The 19020-nt window shown below is 43.4% G+C and overlaps 1 long non-coding RNA gene across 2 annotated transcripts; it reads left to right on the top strand.

The window, feature by feature from the left end:
* Positions 1-14648: 14648 nt before the first annotated feature.
* LOC147958334 (uncharacterized) lies at positions 14649-17891 on the top strand. 2 transcript variants are annotated; one of them, XR_015611873.1, is made up of 2 exons: positions 14649-16237; positions 17583-17891. It is a non-coding gene; the product is annotated as an uncharacterized LOC147958334 (long non-coding RNA). The 2 variants fall into 2 exon arrangements; XR_015611872.1 differs by having other exon boundaries at positions 14649-15340.
* Positions 17892-19020: the final 1129 nt, after the last annotated feature.

Consider the following 19020-nt stretch of genomic DNA (forward strand, 5'->3'; position numbering starts at 1 on the left):
CGGGCACAGCCAGCGGGTGCGGCCAAGGCAGCGGGTGTCGGCGAGGAAGAGCGCAGGGGTCTGCGGCGTGCACAGGGGGCGGAGCGGCGCGTGCGCGCTGGCGGCCCCGAGAGGCGCAGCGGGGCAGTGGCCGGAGTGGGGGCGAGCCCGATGCAGGGCGCGGCTGGTGAGAGGCGCCATCACGGCCGGGGAGCTCTGCACGTGGGCGAGGTCAGCGGAGGCGGCGAAGGGGAGAATGGGAGGTGCTCACCCCCTGTAGCGACCCGACCTCAGACGGTCAAGTCTCTGTGTATCTGTGCTATCCCTGGATCGGTATGCTAGCACACACAGTACATCAATGTATATATCAAAGTGCAATCACATGTATAAGTAACGAAAAACTGATATATATACCTTAAGAATCTCAGCGGAAACAGGCAAAACGGGTGTGGAGTCCCATCAATGCCATCGACAAGTTGAGTGCGGACCGGAACCCTATCATATAACTTACTCATCAGATAATACCTGCAACATAATATGTTGCAGCCGTGTAGGTCAGTACGTTGAATGTACTGGCAAGTAACACCACAAGAGATGAATAAATGTCCTATTTATACAGGCATTATGGCTGGTGGATGGTTCTAAATTTAATTTGCATAAAGCTGATTTTTCCCTATCATCAAAAGAATATCATATTGTTATTACATAATTCATCATAATATGATTGAGATGGTTGCTCCATTCAATCTATACCCAAATTCATTAAAACCCATTAGATTATTTAGAGTGATGAGACTGTTCAATTCCCACTTTCCAGATGCTGAAATTGTCCATAACCGGGGACATGGCTAATCGATTAGTTTTACATTCTGCAGAGTTTTGCACACTTTTCCCCACAAGACTCGATCACGTCCTTTGTAGTCCTCGCACTGCCTGGTGTTTGAGAGCCGGAAGATCTAGACATAGTCTTTCTGAAGTGTTCCCTCTTAACCCTGGGTAGACCGGTACACCTACATATATAACTACATCTGCTAGTCTACCACTGTAAGAGGTCACACAACGTACTCAACTAAGACAGAGCCCATAATAGCTTGTGGCTGTGCAGGTAAGCTTCTAGTCATGAAAAATTGATGAAACCCTTTGAGCCCGTGTGGCAGTCCATAGGGTGATCACACGGGTACTCCGGGGTCCCCTGGGCAAGTCCACTGGTTTCTCCAGGGTGCCCGGGCAAGTCCACTAGTTTCTCCAGGGTGCCCCTTACCAATCCACCCATATGTGTGTTAATGTTGCCACCTTAAGGTCACCCTTAATTATTATATCACTCGCAACTTTCATGATCTCACATACCAATCCCCTTCTACAATGGCATAGCAAAATCCCTACAACGTTGGCGACAAAGAAGTACAGGCTCAGACCTACCTCATTGCACTACTGGGTTTATAATATAGCCAACTAACATATTCATGCAAACCCTACATCAAAGGACTAAATGCATATATAAAACATAGGTATAAAAGAGCATGATCAAGATGTAACTTGCCTTGTACTGTTGATGAAGATGAAATATTCTATTGAGTCGTCTCTCCTTCTCATTACGATATATCTGACGATATAAGAAAGTACTTTAACACACAACAACATCCAAATAAAATATTCAAATTACAATACAAAATAAAAAAACATTCCTACTTAAGTTGCTAGGACTTGGTTACGGGTTGAGATAAGATCAAGAATGAAAATATGATATAGGTTTTGTACTAGGGTTGGGTCAAAGTGAAGATCATGGACTGAAGAGTTGTGAGGCAAGGTTCTACGACAAAATCTAATGATAATGGTAGATGGAGTTTGTGGCATAAAGGTTTATGTTACAAAATGTATGTAACATCTCGTGAAGTCTAAGTTTATATAATCTCTCCCTAATAATAATAAAGCACGGATTGAGTCTCTGGGTTCACCGTCACGGCGTTTTTGCATAAAAGACCCTGCTTTTTTGGATAATCAACCCGCACTACACAAGCTTTCATCTGTTATTAAGTCGGAAAAAAAGATTGCAGAGGCCCTCTCTCCCCCGTACGAGGACGCGATACACCCTGACGGTAGGGTTCCCTTCGCCGCCGCGCCGCCATGCCGCCGCTTCCGGCAGCCCTTGCCACCATCTTCCGTCCCAATCGCCGTTGTAGTCCTCCCCCGCCGGTAAATAGCCTTGACGGAGCCTTAGCCACCGTCTCCTGGAGCACGGCGCCCGCCGATATTCACGATGGAGCGCCGGTGGACATCCTGATCGTGGGTGAGGACCCCGCCGAGGCGATTAACCTTGCCACTGCGTGACTCCCCCAGCATCGCTGCCATCACCTCCCACTGCCGTGTGCAAGGACCAAGGATACCACCGGCTCTCCTTGATATCTCTGTCTCCACTCCCCCGAGGTGCGAGGACTTCGCCGGCGTCAAAGTCACTACCGGGCGGGACGCGCAGGCGCCCGAGGGGCGCGGCGTACAAGGGAAGGAGGAGGGGATCGAGCTGCCGGCACACCACCCGCCGTTCGCCCCTGGTCCAGACTTTGTCGGAACTCCATCTGTCGGTTCTGCACTTAGGTATTCACTGAAGCAAACCTTGCAATTTCCTGATATATCTTCATGGTTGTTGAAGCCAAGCTCACATGTCATCTGCTTTTTAATTACGCCCTATCCCAACTTGAAAATTACTATTTATATGACTAATGAATCATGTGCCAAGACTAAGTATGTATGAACAGTTTTGCAAAATTTAGTTTCTGTAACTGATGGTCTGGAGTAGTGTCTTATACGTGGTTAGATAATACAGTGGGGAATTTTTCTCATGTACATCTTATATATCAGAAAATGTTGTGCTTGGAATGATCTGTGTCAGTTATTAGTGTTTGTGGTATACGAGCTTTGAAATTCAGAATTGCATTTACTGTTTTTCTTTTTGGCGCAGAAAGAAGTAGTTAGTGTTCAACATATGGTAGACCTAGCGACTTACCAATGACAATTTGTCTGGAGATCTCTGATGTTTTCTGTACACTTCTGTGGTTGAAAACCTGAAACGATTTGTGTATCTGATAGGTCTGTTGCTTTACTCCTACACTGCTTAATTAACCTGCGATTAATTTCGATATTTGATTTTTGGCAAGCAGATCATCGGACTATAGATTATTGATCATGCATGAAATGTTGTAAAGGAAAAGAATCTACATTTGCATGCTTGATTTGAAGACTTGCTAGCTGGGTGAAGAAGCTTTCTGACAAACATCCAAATAACTCTAATAGGCCAAGTTGAGCATATGTTAGATGGTCTAGATGACATGGATGGTGCTGAGGATGTGCATTTTGATGAGCTCATAGGCATGCAAGGCGTAGTATTTCACTTGGTTGGGAACACAATTACAGTAAGCATCTCTTCTTTGTCTTATTTTAGTTAGACAAATGTGTTTCCTTCAGGTTTACATGTATCTGTACAGATATTCTGACTAATATTTTCATGCTATGCAAAATACTAGACCTTGTTTCCTCATAAGCTATGGTTGAACAGCATTTGTATTGATTATCTTTAGTCTTTACTATGTTCCCTCCAGATAGTTAGCCAGTTAGATACCTTATCTTGGCTTCCTCATTAACATGATGTTCAGGACTTTTATCTGTCACATATGACATATCTATATTTATTTATTTTTGTTGGAAATATGCCCTAGAGGCAATAATAAATTGATTATTATTATATTTCCTTGTTCATGATAATCGTTTATTATCCATGCTAGAATTGTATTGATAGGAAACTCAGATACATGTGTGGATACATAGACAACACCATGTCCCTAGTAAGCCTCTAGTTGACTAGCTCGTTGATCAATAGATGGTTACGGTTTCCTGACCATGGACATTGGATGTCGTTGATAACGGGATCACATCATTAGGAGAATGATGTGATGGACAAGACCCAATCCTAAGCATAGCTCTAGATCGTGTAGTTCGTATGCTAAAGCTTTTCTAATGTCAAGTATCATTTCCTTAGACCATGAGATTGTGCAACTCCCAGATACCGTAGGAGTGCTTTGGGTGTGCCAAACGTCACAACGTAACTGGGTGGCTATAAAGGTACACTATGGGTATCTCCGAAAGTGTCTGTTGGGTTGGCACGAATCGAGACTGGGATTTGTCACTCCGTGTGACGGAGAGGTATCTCTGGGCCCACTCGGTAGGACATCATCATAATGTGCACAATGTGATCAAGGAGTTGATCACGGGACGATGTGTTACGGAACGAGTAAAGAGACTTGCCGGTAACGAGATTGAACAAGGCATCGGGATACCGACGATCGAATCTCGGGCAAGTATTGTACCGCTAGACAAAGGGAATTGTATACGGGATTGATTAAGTCCTTGACATCGTGGTTCATCCGATGAGATCATCGTGGAACATGTGGGAGCCAACCTGGGTATCCAGATCCCGCTGTTGGTTATTGACCGGAGAACGTCTCGGTCATGTCTGCATGTCTCCCGAACCCGTAGGGTCTACACACTTAAGGTTCGATGACGCTAGGGTTATAAAGGAAGTTTGTATGTGGTTACCGAATGTTGTTCGGAGTCCCGGATGAGATCCTGGACGTCGCGAGTAGTTCCGAAATGGTCCGAAGGTAAAGATTTATATATGGGAAGTCCTGTTTCGGCCATCGGGACAAGTTTCGGGGTCATCGGTATTGTACCGGGACCACCGGAAGGGTCCCGGGGGGTCCACCGGGTGGGGCCACCTATCCCGGAGGGTCCCATGGGCTGAAGTGGGAAGGGATCCAGCCCAAAGTGGGCTGGGGCGCCACTTTCCCCTAGGGCCCATGCGCCTAGTGTGGGGAAACCCTAAAAGGAAGAGTCCTAGGAGGGGAAGGCACCTCCTAGGTGCCTTGGGGGGGAGGGAATCCTCCCTTGGCCGCCACCCCAAGGCCCATCTAGGGCTGCCGCCCCTCTAGGGGTGGGAACCCTAGAGGGGGCGCACCCTCCTCCCCTTCCCCTATATATATGAGGCCTAGGGGCTGCCCAATACACGCGATCTGATCTCTGCCTATTGGTGCAGCCCTCCCTCTCTTTCTCCTCATATCCCATGGTGCTTGGCGAAGCCCTGCAGGATTGCCACGCTCCTCCATCACCACCACGCCGTTGTGCTGCTGCTGGATGGAGTCTTCCTCAACCTCTCCCTCTCTCCTTGCTGGATCAAGGTATGGGAGACGTCACCGGGCTGTACATGTGTTGAACGCGGAGGTGCCGTCTGTTCGGCACTAGGATCATCGGTGATTTGAATCACGACGAGTACGACTCCATCAACCCCGTTCTCTTGAACGCTTCCGCATAGTGATCTACAAGGGTATGTAGATGCACTCTCCTTCCCCTCGTTGCTAGTCTCTCCATAGATAGATCTTGGTGACACGTAGGAAAATTTTGAATTTCTGCTACGTTCCCCAACAGTGGCATCATGAGCTAGGTCTATGCGTAGATTCTATGCACGAGTAGAACACAAAGTAGTTGTGGGCGTTGATTTTGTTCAATATGCTTGCCGTTACTAGTCTTATCTTGATTCGGCGGCATCGTGGGATGAAGCGGCCCGGACCAACCTTACACGTACTCTTACGTGAGACCGGTTCCACCGACAAACATGCACTAGTTGCATAAGGTGGCTGGCGGGTGTCTGTCTCTCCTACTTTAGTCGGATCGGATTCGATGAAAAGGGTCCTTATGAAGGGTAAATAGAAATTGGCATATCACCTTGTGGTTTTGCGTAGGTAAGAAACGTTCTTGCTAGAAACCCATAGCAGCCACATAAAACATGCAAACAACAATTAGAGGACGTCTAACTTGTTTTTGCAGGGTATGCTATGTGATGTGATATGGCCAAAAGGATGTGATGAATGATATATGTGATGTATGAGATTGATCATGTTCTTGTCAAGGGAATCACGACTTGCATGTCGATGACGAGACAACTTCAAGAAGACACGATGATGGAGATCATGATGATGGAGATCATGGTGTCATGCCGGTGACAAGATGATCATGGAGCCCCAAGATGGAGATCAAAGGAGCTATATGATATTGGCCATATCATGTCACTATTATTTGATTGCATGTGATGTTTATCATGTTTATGCATCTTATTTGCTTAGAACGACGGTAGTAAATAAGATGATCCCTCATTACAATTTCAAGAATGTGTTCTCCCCTAACTGTGCACGGTTGCTAAAGTTCGTCGTTTCGAAGCACCACGTGATGATCGGGTGTGATAGATCCTTACGTTCACATACAACGGGTGTAAGACAGTTTTACACATGCAAAACAATTAGGGTTAACTTGACGAGCCTAGCATGTTTATAGACATGGCCTCGGAACACAGAAGACCGAAAGGTCGAGCATGAGTCGTATAGAAGATACGATCAACATGAAGATGTTCACCGATGTTGACTAGTCCGTCTCACGTGATGATCGGACACGGCCTAGTTGACTCGGATCATGTAATCACTTAGATGACTAGAGGGATGTCTATCTGAGTGGGAGTTCATAAGATGAACTTAATTATCCTGAACATAGTCAAGAGATCTTTGCAAATTATGTCGTAGCTCGCGCTTTAGTTCTACTGTTTAGATATGTTCCTAGAGAAAATTTAGTTGAAAGTTGATAGTAGCAATTATGCGGACTAGGTCCGTAAACTGAGGATTGTCCTCATTGCTTCATAGAAGGCTTATGTCCTTAATGCACCGCTTAGTGTGCTGAACCTCGAACGTCGTCTGTGGATGTTGTGAACATCTGACATACACATTTTGATAACTACTGATAGTTCAGTTAAACGGTTTAGAATTGAGGCACTGAAGACGGTTTTGAAACGTCGCAAAACATATGAGATGTTTTGAGGGCTGAAATTGGGATTTCAGGCTCGTGCCCACGTCAAAAGGTATAAGACCTCCGACGATTTTCTTAGCCTGCAAACTAAGGAGAGAAGCTCAATTATTGAGCTTGTGCTCATATTGTCTGAGTACAACAATCATTTGAATCGAGTGGGAGTTGATCTTCCAGATGAGATAGTGATGTTTCTCCGAAGTCATTACCACCAAGATGCTAGAGCTTCGTGTTGAACTATAATATATCAGGGATATATATGATGATCCTTGAGATATTCGCGATGTTTGACACCGCGAAAGTAGAAATCAAGAAGGAGCATCAATTGTTGATGGTTGGTGAAACCACTAGTTTCAAGAAGGGCAAGTTAACAAAGGGATACTTCATGAAACGGCAATTCAGCTGCTGCTCTAGTGAAGAAACCAAAGGTTGAACCCAAACCCGAGACTGAGTGCTTCTGTAATAAGAGGAATAGCCACTGGAGCAGAATTACCCTAGATACTTGGTAGATGAGAAGGCTGGCAATGGTCGATAGAAGTATATTGGATATACATTGTGTTGATGTGTACTTTACTAGTACTCCTAGTAGCACCAGGGTATTAGATACCGGTTCGGTTACTAAGTGTTAGTAACTCGAAATAAAAGCTACGGAATAAACGGAGACTAGCTAAAGGTGAGCTGACGATATGTGTTGGAAGTGTTTCCAATGTTGATATGATCAAGCATCGCATGCTCCCTCTACCATCGAGATTGGTGTTTGCGTTGAGCATAGACATGATTGGATTATGTCTATCACAATACGGTTATTCATTTAAGGAGAATAACGATTACTCTGTTTATTTGAATAATACCTTCCATGGTCTTACACCTAAAATGAATGGTTTATTGAATCTCGATCGTAGTGATACACATGTTCATGCCAAAAGATAGTAATGATAGTACCACCTACTTGTGGCACTGCCACGAAAGTCATATCGGTATAAAACGCATGAAGAAGCTCCATGTTGATGGATCTTTGGGCTCACTCGTTTTTGAAAGGTTTGAGACATGCGAACCATGTCTATTGGTGTATATGCATGAAGAAACTCCATGCAAATGGACCGTTTGGACTCACTTGATTTTGAATCACTTGAGACATGCAAATCATACCACATGGGCAAGATGACTGAAAGCCTCGTTTTCAGTAAAATGGAACTAGAAAGCAACTTGTTGGAAGTAATACATTTTGATGTGTGCAGTCCAATGAGTGCCGAGGCATGTAGTGGATATCGTTATGTTCTTACTTCACAGATGATTTGAGTAGATGTTGAGTATATTTACTTGATGAATCACGAGTCTGAATTATTGAAAGGTTCAAGTAATTTCAGGGTGAAGTTGAAAGATCGTCGTGACAAGAGGATAAAATATCTATGATATGATCATAGAGATGAATATCTGAATTACGAGTTTGGCACAAAATTAAGACATTGTGGAAATTGTTTCACAACTAATACAGCCTAGAACACCATAGTGTGATGGTGTGTCCGAACATCATAACTGCACCCTATTGGATATGATGCATACCATGATGTCTCTTATCGAATTACCACGATAGTTTATGGGTTAGGCATTAGAGACAACCACATTCACTTTAAATAGGGCACCACGTAATTCCGATGAGATGACACCGTATGAACTATGGTTTAGAGAAACCTGAGCTGTCATTTCTTAAAAGTTTGGGGCTGCGACGCTTATGTGAAAAAGTTTCAGGTTGATAAGCTCGAACCCAAAGCGGATAAATGCATCTTCATAGGACACCCAAAACAGTTGGGTATACCTCCTATCTCAGATCCGAAAGCAATAAGGGATTGTTTCTAGAATCGGGTCCTTTCTCGAGGAAAAGTTTCTCTCGAAAGAATTGAGTGGGAGGATGGTGGAGACTTGATGAGGTTATTGAACTGTCTCTTCAACTAGTGTGTGGCAGGGCACAGGAGTTATTCCTATGGCACCTACACCAATTGAAGTGGAAGCTTATGATAGTGATCATGAAACTTCAGATCAAGTCACTACCAAACCTCGTGGGATGACAAGGATGCGTACTACTTCAGAGTGGTACGTAATCCTGTCTTGGAAGTCATGTTGCTAGACAACAATGAACCTACGAGCTATGGAGAAGCGATGGTGGGCCCGGATTCCGATAAATGGATCAAGGCCATAAAATCCGAGAGAGGATCCATGTATGAAAACAAAGTGTAGACTTTGGCAGAACGGCTCGATGGTCGTAAGGCTATTGAGTACAGATGGATTTTAAAAGGAAGACGGACAATGCTGGTAAATGTCACCATTAAGAAAGCTCGACTTGTCGTTAAGATGTTTTCCGACAAGTTCAAGGAGTTGACTACGATGAGACTTTCTCACTCATAGCGATGCTAAGAGTCTGTTGGAATTATATTAGCGATTACTGCATTATTTATGAAATCTTGTAGATAGGATGTCAAACATTGTTTCCTTGACGATTTTCTTGAGGAAAGGTTGTATGTGATACAACCGGAAGGTTTTGTCAATCCTGAAAGATGCTAATAAGTATGCAAAGCTCCAGCAATCCTTCTAAGGACTGGAGTAAGCATCTCGGAGTTGGAATGTATGCTTTGATGAGATGATCAAAGATTTTGGGTTTATACAAAGTTTATGAGAAACTTGTATTTCCAAAGAAGTGAGTGGGAGCACTATAGAATTTCTGATGAGTATATGTTGTTGACATATTATGGATCAGAAATGACGTAGAATTTCTAGAAAGCATATAGGGTTATTTGGAAAGTGTTTTTCAATGGAAAGCCTGGATTAAGCTACTTGAACATTGAGCATCAAGATCTATAAGGATAGATCAAAACGCTTAATGGTACTTTCAAATGAGCACATACCTTGACATGATCTTGAAGGTGTTCAAGATGGATCAGTCAAAGAAGGAGTTCTTGCCTGAGTTGTAAGGTGTGAAGTTAAGACTTAACGCTCGACCACGGCAGAATAGAGAGAAAGGACGAAGGTCGTCCCCTATGCTTAAGACATAGGCACTACAGTATCCTATGCTGTGTACCGCACCTGAAATGTGCCTTGCCATGAGTCAGTCAAGGGGTACAAGAGTGATCTAAGAATGGATCACAGGACAGCGGTCAAAGTTATCCTTAGTAACTAGTGGACTAAGGAATTTTCTCGATTATGGAGGTGGCAAAAGAGTTCGTCGTAAAGGGTTACGTCGATGCAAGCATAACACCTATCCGGATAGCTCTGAGTAGAGATACCAGATACATATAATGGAGCAACAATTTAGAATAGCTCCAAGTAGAACAGTTATTTGGAATTGCTCCAAATAGAACGTGGTAGCTGCATCTAGGAGATGACATAGAGATTTGTAAAGCACACATGGATCTGAAAGGTTCAGACCCGTTGACTATAACCTCTCTCACAAGCATAACATGATCAAACCCAGAACTCATCGAGTGTTAATCACATGGTAAATGTGAACTAGATTATTGACTCTAGTAAACTCTTTGGGTGTTAGTCACATGGGGATGTGACCTTGAGTGTTAATCACATATCGATGTGAACTAGATTATTGACTCTAGTGCAAGTGGGAGACTGTTGGAAATATGCCCTAGAGGCAATAATAAATTGATTATTATTATATTTCCTTGTTCATGATAATCATTTATTATCCATGCTAGAATTGTATTGATAGGAAACTCAGATACATGTGTGGATACATAGACAACACCATGTCCCTAGTAAGCCTCTAGTTGACTAGCTCGTTGATCAATAGATGGTTATGGTTTCCTGACCATGGACATTGGATGTCGTTGATAACGGGATCACATCATTAGGAGAATGATGTGATGGACAAGACCCAATCCTAAGCATAGCTCTAGATTGTGTAGTTCGTATGCTAAAGTTTTTCTAATGTCAAGTATCATTTCCTTAGACCATGAGATTGTGCAACTCCCAGATACCGTAGGAGTGCTTTGGGTGTGCCAAACGTCACAACGTAACTGGGTGGCTATAAAGGTACACTACGGGTATCTCCGAAAGTGTCTGTTGGGTTGGCACGAATCGAGACTGGGACTTGTCACTCCGTGTGACGGAGAGGTATCTCTGGGCCCACTCGGTAGGACATCATCATAATGTGCACAATGTGATCAAGGATTTGATCACGGTATGATGTGTTACGGAACGAGTAAAGAGACTTGCCGGTAACGAGATTGAACAAGGTATCGGGATACCGACGATCGAATCTCGGGCAAGTATCGTATCGCTAGACAAAGGGAATTGTATACGGGATTGATTAAGTCCTTGACATCGTGGTTCATCCGATGAGATCATCGTGGAACATGTGGGAGCCAACCTGGGTATCCAGATCCCGCTGTTGGTTATTGACCGGAGAACGTCTCAGTCATGTCTGCATGTCTCCCGAACCCGTAGGGTCTACACACTTAAGGTTTGATGACGCTAGGGTTATAAAGGAAGTTTGTATGTGGTTACCGAATGTTGTTCGGAGTCCCGGATGAGATCCCGGACGTCGCGAGGAGTTCCGGAATGGTCCGGAGGTAAAGATTTATATATGGGAAGTCCTGTTTCGGCCATTGGGACAAGTTTCGGGGTCATCGGTATTGTACCGGGACCACCGGAAGGGTCCCGGGGGGTCCACCGGGTGGGGCCACCTATCCCGGAGGGTCCCATGGGCCGAAGTGGGAAGGGATCCAGCCCAAAGTGGGCTGGGGCGCCACTTTCCCCTAGGGCCCATGCGCCTAGTGTGGGGAAACCCTTAAAGGAAGAGTCCTAGGAGGGGAAGGCACCTCCTAGGTGCCTTGGGGGGGGGAGGGAATCCTCCCTTGGCCGCCACCCCAAGGCCCATCTAGGGCTGCTGCCCCTCTAGGGGTGGGAACCCTAGAGGGGGCGCACCCTCCTCCCCTTCCCCTATATATATGAGGCCTAGGGGCTGCCCAATACACGCGATCTGATCTCTGCCTATTGGTGCAGCCCTCCCTCTCTTTCTCCTCATATCCCATGGTGCTTGGCGAAGCCCTGCAGGATTGCCACGCTCCTCCATCACCACCACGCCGTTGTGCTGCTGCTGGATGGAGTCTTCCTCAACCTCTCCCTCTCTCCTTGCTGGATCAAGGTATGGGAGACGTCACCGGGCTGTACGTGTGTTGAACGCGGAGGTGCCGTCCGTTCGGCACTAGGATCATCGGTGATTTGAATCACGACGAGTACGACTCCATCAACCCCGTTCTCTTGAACGCTTCCGCATAGCGATCTACAAGGGTATGTAGATGCACTCTCCTTCCCCTCGTTGCTAGTCTCTCCATAGATAGATCTTGGTGACACGTAGGAAAATTTTGAATTTCTGCTACGTTCCCCAACACTTTTTCCCTTTATTGGTGTCTCATTTCACCCCCAGAAATGTCATGTTAATAAGTGGCATGAGGGAAATATGTTTTTTCCTAAAATTGATAAGCATTTAGGAGTCTTCTTGTGTCCAGAAAAATTGTTCTATGTATGTGTGCTTTGTGTGTTGTCGCATGCTTGTGCTGCTTGCACATCTGGCCGGAGATCAAGTCAAGATGCTTAGCTCATGTACTTGCTTCTCTGTACATTCAAATTCACATTAAAATTCTTTCAGGAAATTCACCGTACAACCACCCTTTTATTTAGAGAAAAAATACACTGCAAAGTTGCATATTTGCTCCTGTCTATTTTGAATTCGCGGCTCTCAGAGGGCCTCAGTTGACGACGTCGCGCAGCGGCAGGGCGGTGGTTCACCGACGACGACGGCGGCGCTCCAGCCGCCCATCTTCTCCTCCCCATTCTTTATTTTATAGCCCCCACCTCCACCCAAATGGTTTTCCACCATTGCCCCTCACAACATGTCTCTGCCGCCTATGCCCCTATCCCGCCTACTTCTCCAAGGTCCCCACTTAGTCACCACCCCATGCGGCGGCCCCCACTTATCAGCCACTGTCCCCAGATGACCATTGCACACCACAACTCGCCTCTCTCAGTTTCTATACCCCGCAGCTCGCCACCTCCCGGGCGTGAAATTAGAGTGTTACGGAAAAATCAAGAGATATGGAGGAACAGAGATTGCTCATTGTAATTTAGTTGCTAAACTGAACCATGTAACTCGATCAGGTTTCGCCTTACACATAGCCAAACGTTTGAGTGATAGTTATACTACACTAGCAACTATATTCAAATTTGACAGAAATAGCAATAAAACCTATTAAATTTTGAAAGGATGCAGAAAATACTATTGTTTGGATCTATTGCACAACACAAAAAGGTAAAATCAGTGTAAGCTTTTTAAAGGTCCCATTTTTTCCTAAAAAAAGTTTGACTGTTGTTTCACATGACACATCTACCCTCAAATGCATCAACATTCCTACGTGGAACAAATGCATTGGCATATCATGCTCTCAATTGGTCCATCGTTTTTGTTATTAGCAGCCCGTCATTTTTCTCCCGTTGCAACGCACGGGCATTTGTGCTAGTGATAGCATATGACCAAAGAGGTTCCTAATGATCTTCTCAAGAAAGCTGAATCATGAATCAAATTAAACTACTGATGAAATTGAATTACGATAAAAGAAAAACTATATGCAGTTTTAAGGTTGAAACGGTGGCTAGACATAGGTGAACAATTAGGAAAAAAATTCTAACAGCAAGATATGGACCGAAAGATCAATTTTTGCTAAAGGAAACATTTTCAAAAGAATTATAGATTAATAGATATAGCAAAAATACTTAAATACAAATTTTAAATTTGTGTCAAAATTAATTTACCAAAAGTGAAATATTTTTGTCTTATGATAAACTTCGTGTTTCAACGGATCTGTGGATATAAAATTTGTTGAATTCGGACTTACGGTCTAGGAGATATGAATTTCCGAAGTTTGAGTATTTTTCTGAAAAACAATTACGGGATTTACACATTGCTCACCGGAGTTTCGCCGGAGTTTCGTCGGTGTTGGAGAAGAAAAGGTCCCCACGTCAACGAGTGTCCGAACGACGGAGACTAGGGCGATGCGAACTTGGGAGATGCAGTGGTGAGACCGTCCTCGTCCTCTGGGGCGGTGGAGAAGCCGCCGGAGTTGCAAAAATGGGTAAATCCCGACGAGCAATTCCTCTTGGAATAGAGCGATATAAAGAGGGGTTTTCAGGGAGAGGGATGAGGGCTTCGAGGCGCACCTAGGGGTCCTATTTATAGTGGCCGAGGCAGCCGGTACAAGGAGATCAAACGAGCTCATTGTGGCCTCTAATGACGGATTGATTCTGGAACAATTAAGACATCAAAGTGGAATTTTAATCCTCTGAATGGGTTCTCCATGCAATACAAAAGATCTTTCGTGTTGATAAGAAGTGGAAAGAGAGAACGTTTCAAGTGCTAGAGGGAGAGGAAGATGTATAGGTGCCATGGCTGTTTCTGTTCTCCTCCAGATTGAAACGTACAGAGGAGGAAGAAGGGGTTCCTGGACTTGGGCTAAGAAAAAAATAAGATTGGCCTTAGTGGGGAACCAGGCCGAGGGGGAAAATGGAAAGAGAGAAAAAAATAGAAGTGGGCCTCACTACAAGAAATCTGTTAATCCATGACGAATTTGTGATGACAATTTCAGAAACTGTCATGGACGATCTGGTACAGCCCCGCAAGCCCACCTAAGCCCGCGAAAGTCCGCCCAACCGCTCCATGTATAAAAACCAAACCCTAACACACACTCCTCCTCAACCCCCTCCCATCTCCCTCCTCCACACAGCCCCTCCAGATTCCCCATCGCCGCCACCCACCACCTCCCCCCCACAGATCGCTGCCATCCGCCACCTCCCCCCCACAGATCGCCGCCACCCACCACCTTCCCCCACAGATCGCCGCCACCCACCACCTCCCCCCATAGATCGCCGCCACCCACCACCTCCCCCCCAGATCGCCGCTAGCCCTCCCCCTACCCTCCTCTCACCTCCCATCTCCGGCAGCTGTCAAATCCGCCTAATCCCCCACTCATACGCCCCTCTCGCAACCCAACTCGTGCAACCCCACCCACCGCTACTACTGCACGCCGATTCCGGCGACGTGTGCCACTGTGCAGCGCACCGACGAGCTAATCTCCAACCCCTGGGTCCTCCAGTCCGACTGGATCCGCCACTCTAGGTCTGTGGCGCTCGCCCATGACCCCTAGTCCGTGTCTAGGATTTAGGCTGCGGCATCGCGTCCATCGCCAGCGCATCTCCGGCAGCTTCTCTCCGTCGGACAGCATGCCCCACAGCGCGCCCTCTCTGCCTCCTGGGGATGTGTGCTCGCACGCGTTGGGCTGGACGACGGCGGCCCCGACATCCTCTGTTGCGTATCTGGCATGGCCGTGCATCCTGTGGTGACCTCCTGCCGCACTACGGTGGTGGCCCACGTGCACTGTGACCGCTGCATCACCAAAGAACCTCTTCAGTGAGCACTTGTACCTATGCATCCCTCCTCTATGCCATCCTCTGCTTATTTATTTATCTGTTGTTCCTTGATTATTCGTGGTAACTGATAAATAGTGTGTAAGATTGGAGCTTGTTTTCTCAAAATTTAGTTGTCAAATTCTCTTGTGATCTATCACTTTTGATTCCTGGTATATATTCAGCATAGGCTAAGGCTTGCATTTTCACTTTGATAGCATAGCAAATGTTGACCAGATAGATATCTCATGAATTCTGCAAGTTTGAACTTTGCACGACTGAGCAGAGGACATCCTGGGCAGGTGAAACTTAGATATTTCATTTTAGTTGGCACATTTCAAGTACAATTAATTTGGTGTCTGATATATATGTTTTAGTATTATCAATGCAAAGATGGAAAATATGTTCCATTTATTATTATACAAAGGATGGTCAGTGTTGCACAACTTCAGGTTTCTGATGTTAGTTCATAAATTTCAAATAATAAATAGATACTTTACTTTATGCATGACGAATTACAAGAACATCGTTAAGAAAGGGAAAGTAATGTGCGGCTACTTATTGTACATTGTTGCTTCTTTGCTCAGTTAGTATGCATTTGAATAAATTCTTTAAGAATTCAGTTAGTACTCCCTCCGTAAACTAATGTAAGAGCGTTTAGATTACTAAAGTAGTGATCTAAACGCTCTTATATTAGTTTACAGAGGGAGTAATTTTTTTGGCATTTTGGAGGGAATAGTACCATAAAAATTCAGCTTAGTTGAGACAATATTTGCATTTTAGTAATAGTGAAATGAAACTGCACATCCAATTGTCACACCAATACCATTGCTTTGCACATTATAGTCTGTACATCTCCAACCTGATGGACGCTGATGCCACCATTCTCGAGCAGAACAGTGTGAGCTTGATACCCTTCCATTCTCCATGTTGTCTTATTCTTGATGTGAATTATTCGGCATGTAGATTTTGAGTTATTCCAGGTGTGGTCTGTTGTGAGCTGTTCAAGGTGTGGATTAGTGTTTGGTTCCTGTAAAATTATAACTGCATGTATAATTCTGTGTGCATAAAATCTGCGTTGGACCATGCCCGTGATATCATGCACTGTGTTGATACACTACCTGAGTTGCCATCTCTTGGCGTTCATTGGTTCCGATTCTGCTTGTATCTTTATTAACCATTAAGTAATTGCTTAAGCCATGAAATAAATTAATTTGTAGTTCTTATGCAAGCTGATGAAGGTTTTCTACACATGCGAAAGGCTTTCAATTCCTACTGCTATCACCTTGTTTACAAATATACTAGTTCATTTCATTATTCTTTCTTGATATAAATAATAGTCTCTCAATGCTGGTCAAGTGGGACATCCCTAGCATTCATTTTTGAGTACTTTTCCTTACATAAATAATTGTAATGTACCCTTTTTTAGAGTAAATTTCCTTACATTCATTTTATTGCAAAGACAATAATCAGGAAGTGGCATGTATGAAATTTCAAGTGTCCGTGCTACAACATAAAAATGTGAAACCGTTTAGGCTCAAAGTATTTACTCTAATTTTTTTTGGACAGAAAATAATTGTGTACCTTGTATCCCATCACATATTGAAGTGTGGGAAGAGATGATTATGTACCTTGTATGACATAAAGGCTAATCAATAAATGGGAGAATGCATGCTTTTTTGTCCAATTTATGCTATTGTTCTGCACAATTCTTGGGTGTGGTTGACTGAAAGCATTATACTAAATCTGGACCACTAAATTAATCTAGATGTGAAGGTCATGTTTTTATTTTAAATGCAAGAAGCAAGTTTATTGATAGAAATAAGCTTTAATTTAGAAGTATGCCTCCTGTATTACTATTTTCAGGTTTAGTTAACTATGAACGTATTGTATGGGATCATCCATTTTGACATACCAAACCCTCTCACGTGCATACAAACTTGATTTTCTGTTGCCCTTGATGAGTATGAAATTATCTGTCCATCCATTGTTTCAAAATGATGCTGACCTTCCTATGTTTGGATGATAAATTGTCTCATTTATAGAACATTTTTTTAACTTATAACTAGTCTGCTTTGTTTTAGGTGTGTTTCCCACATTCTCATGGTACCTTAATATAATAGTGGTGTGTCCATATGATGATTGCTTGGAAAATCAACTACGCACTATTATTACTCTCCAGATTCATTTGGAAGCTGACTGTTAAAACTTATTGTAATTTTGTACGTGTTTTGGATTCTACACAGGTTTGGCAGTTTGTACATGTTACCGGAGATTGAAGTTCTTGTTACGGGAGATTAAAGTTCTTTTGAAGGAATTACTTTGGTCCTGGAAGCAGTTTTGCACTGCTGGAGATTAAAATCAACTAGTAGTGCATTTTTTCATGGAAGTCATGTTATGCGAATTAGAAAAAAAATCTTCTAGCGCTTTATAGAGGTGCCTGTGATGTTTTGATATTAATCTTTTTTTTTTGAAATTATACTAAGAATTTTGTACCTTTGTATTGTTATGTGAACAAATGTTATTTTTTGAATGAATACAATCTGGTTGTTGTATATTGTGCTGCATCGAGAACATACTCTGTAAGGAAAAGGTGGCTAATGGGTTGGACTAAATAAACAAGCTAATGGACAGGACCAAAATAAATTATTGGGCCAAAATCGCAATTGGGCTGGTTACTTCATTGGCCATGTTGGCCTCCACGTTAGATCCACGTAGATGCCATGTAAGCTCTGCGTTGCTTCTAGGTCATCTAAATCGGTGACAGATTGTTCCGTCACAGCAAAGTATGGGCCGGGCGGGCCTGGGGCTAATCCATGACGGCAGAGAACTGTCATGGAAGGTACGATGCCAAATTATGACGCGATATACATGATGGATTTCAAATCCGTCATCCATGGGCATGCATGACATTTTTTGCATGATCTGTGACAGACAAGGGCCGTCATGTATTAACAAGTTTCTTGTAGTGCCTGGTCCAAATAGGCGTGGAAATAATTACAAAATAATATATATTTTTGTGCAAAAGTTTTAAAACAGCAAATAAAATAAATGTTTACATACACGTAATTATAATTTGGTGCCTACAAAATATTATTTGTGTGCACAAGCTAGAATACATTTTTATGACATAAGGACAATTGTAAATTAACAAAAGGACAATTGTACCGTATTAAATATTTCCAAATATAGTTTTGGAGAAGTCACATTATCTCCTCTCATTAAATTATTTGATTAATTTGGAAATATTTAAACGACAGTAAAACTCCAAATAATATAATATTTCAATTGGAACTCCAAAATCCAAACAAACTCCATATGAACTATTCATCCACCACATTTGAGAAAACCATCTTATTCTCACTCCAAAATTGTGATTGTGGTTTCCAATATTTCAAAAAAAAGTCAAACAGGAATTAAAGCCCTTTGGTTTTCTTTAATAAACTTCCCCAACCATAGTTTTCTTTATTGGACAAAATGTTACCCAACTTTTATAACATGATTAGAAAAAGTTTTAAACAAGAACTCAAAATGTTTTAATTCTCGTGAAAATAAAATAATTTCACACAATCCATCACACAACAATCAAACAAACAATACTATTTATTTATTTAATATAACATTCCAAAATATAGAATTTTGGGATGTTACAAACCTACCACACTTAAAATGAATCTCGTCCAC

The sequence above is a fragment of the Triticum urartu genome, chromosome 7A, assembly GCF_056163025.1.
Source record: "Triticum urartu cultivar PI428250 chromosome 7A, HENAU_Tu73, whole genome shotgun sequence".
Classification (NCBI taxonomy): domain Eukaryota; kingdom Viridiplantae; phylum Streptophyta; class Magnoliopsida; order Poales; family Poaceae; genus Triticum; species Triticum urartu.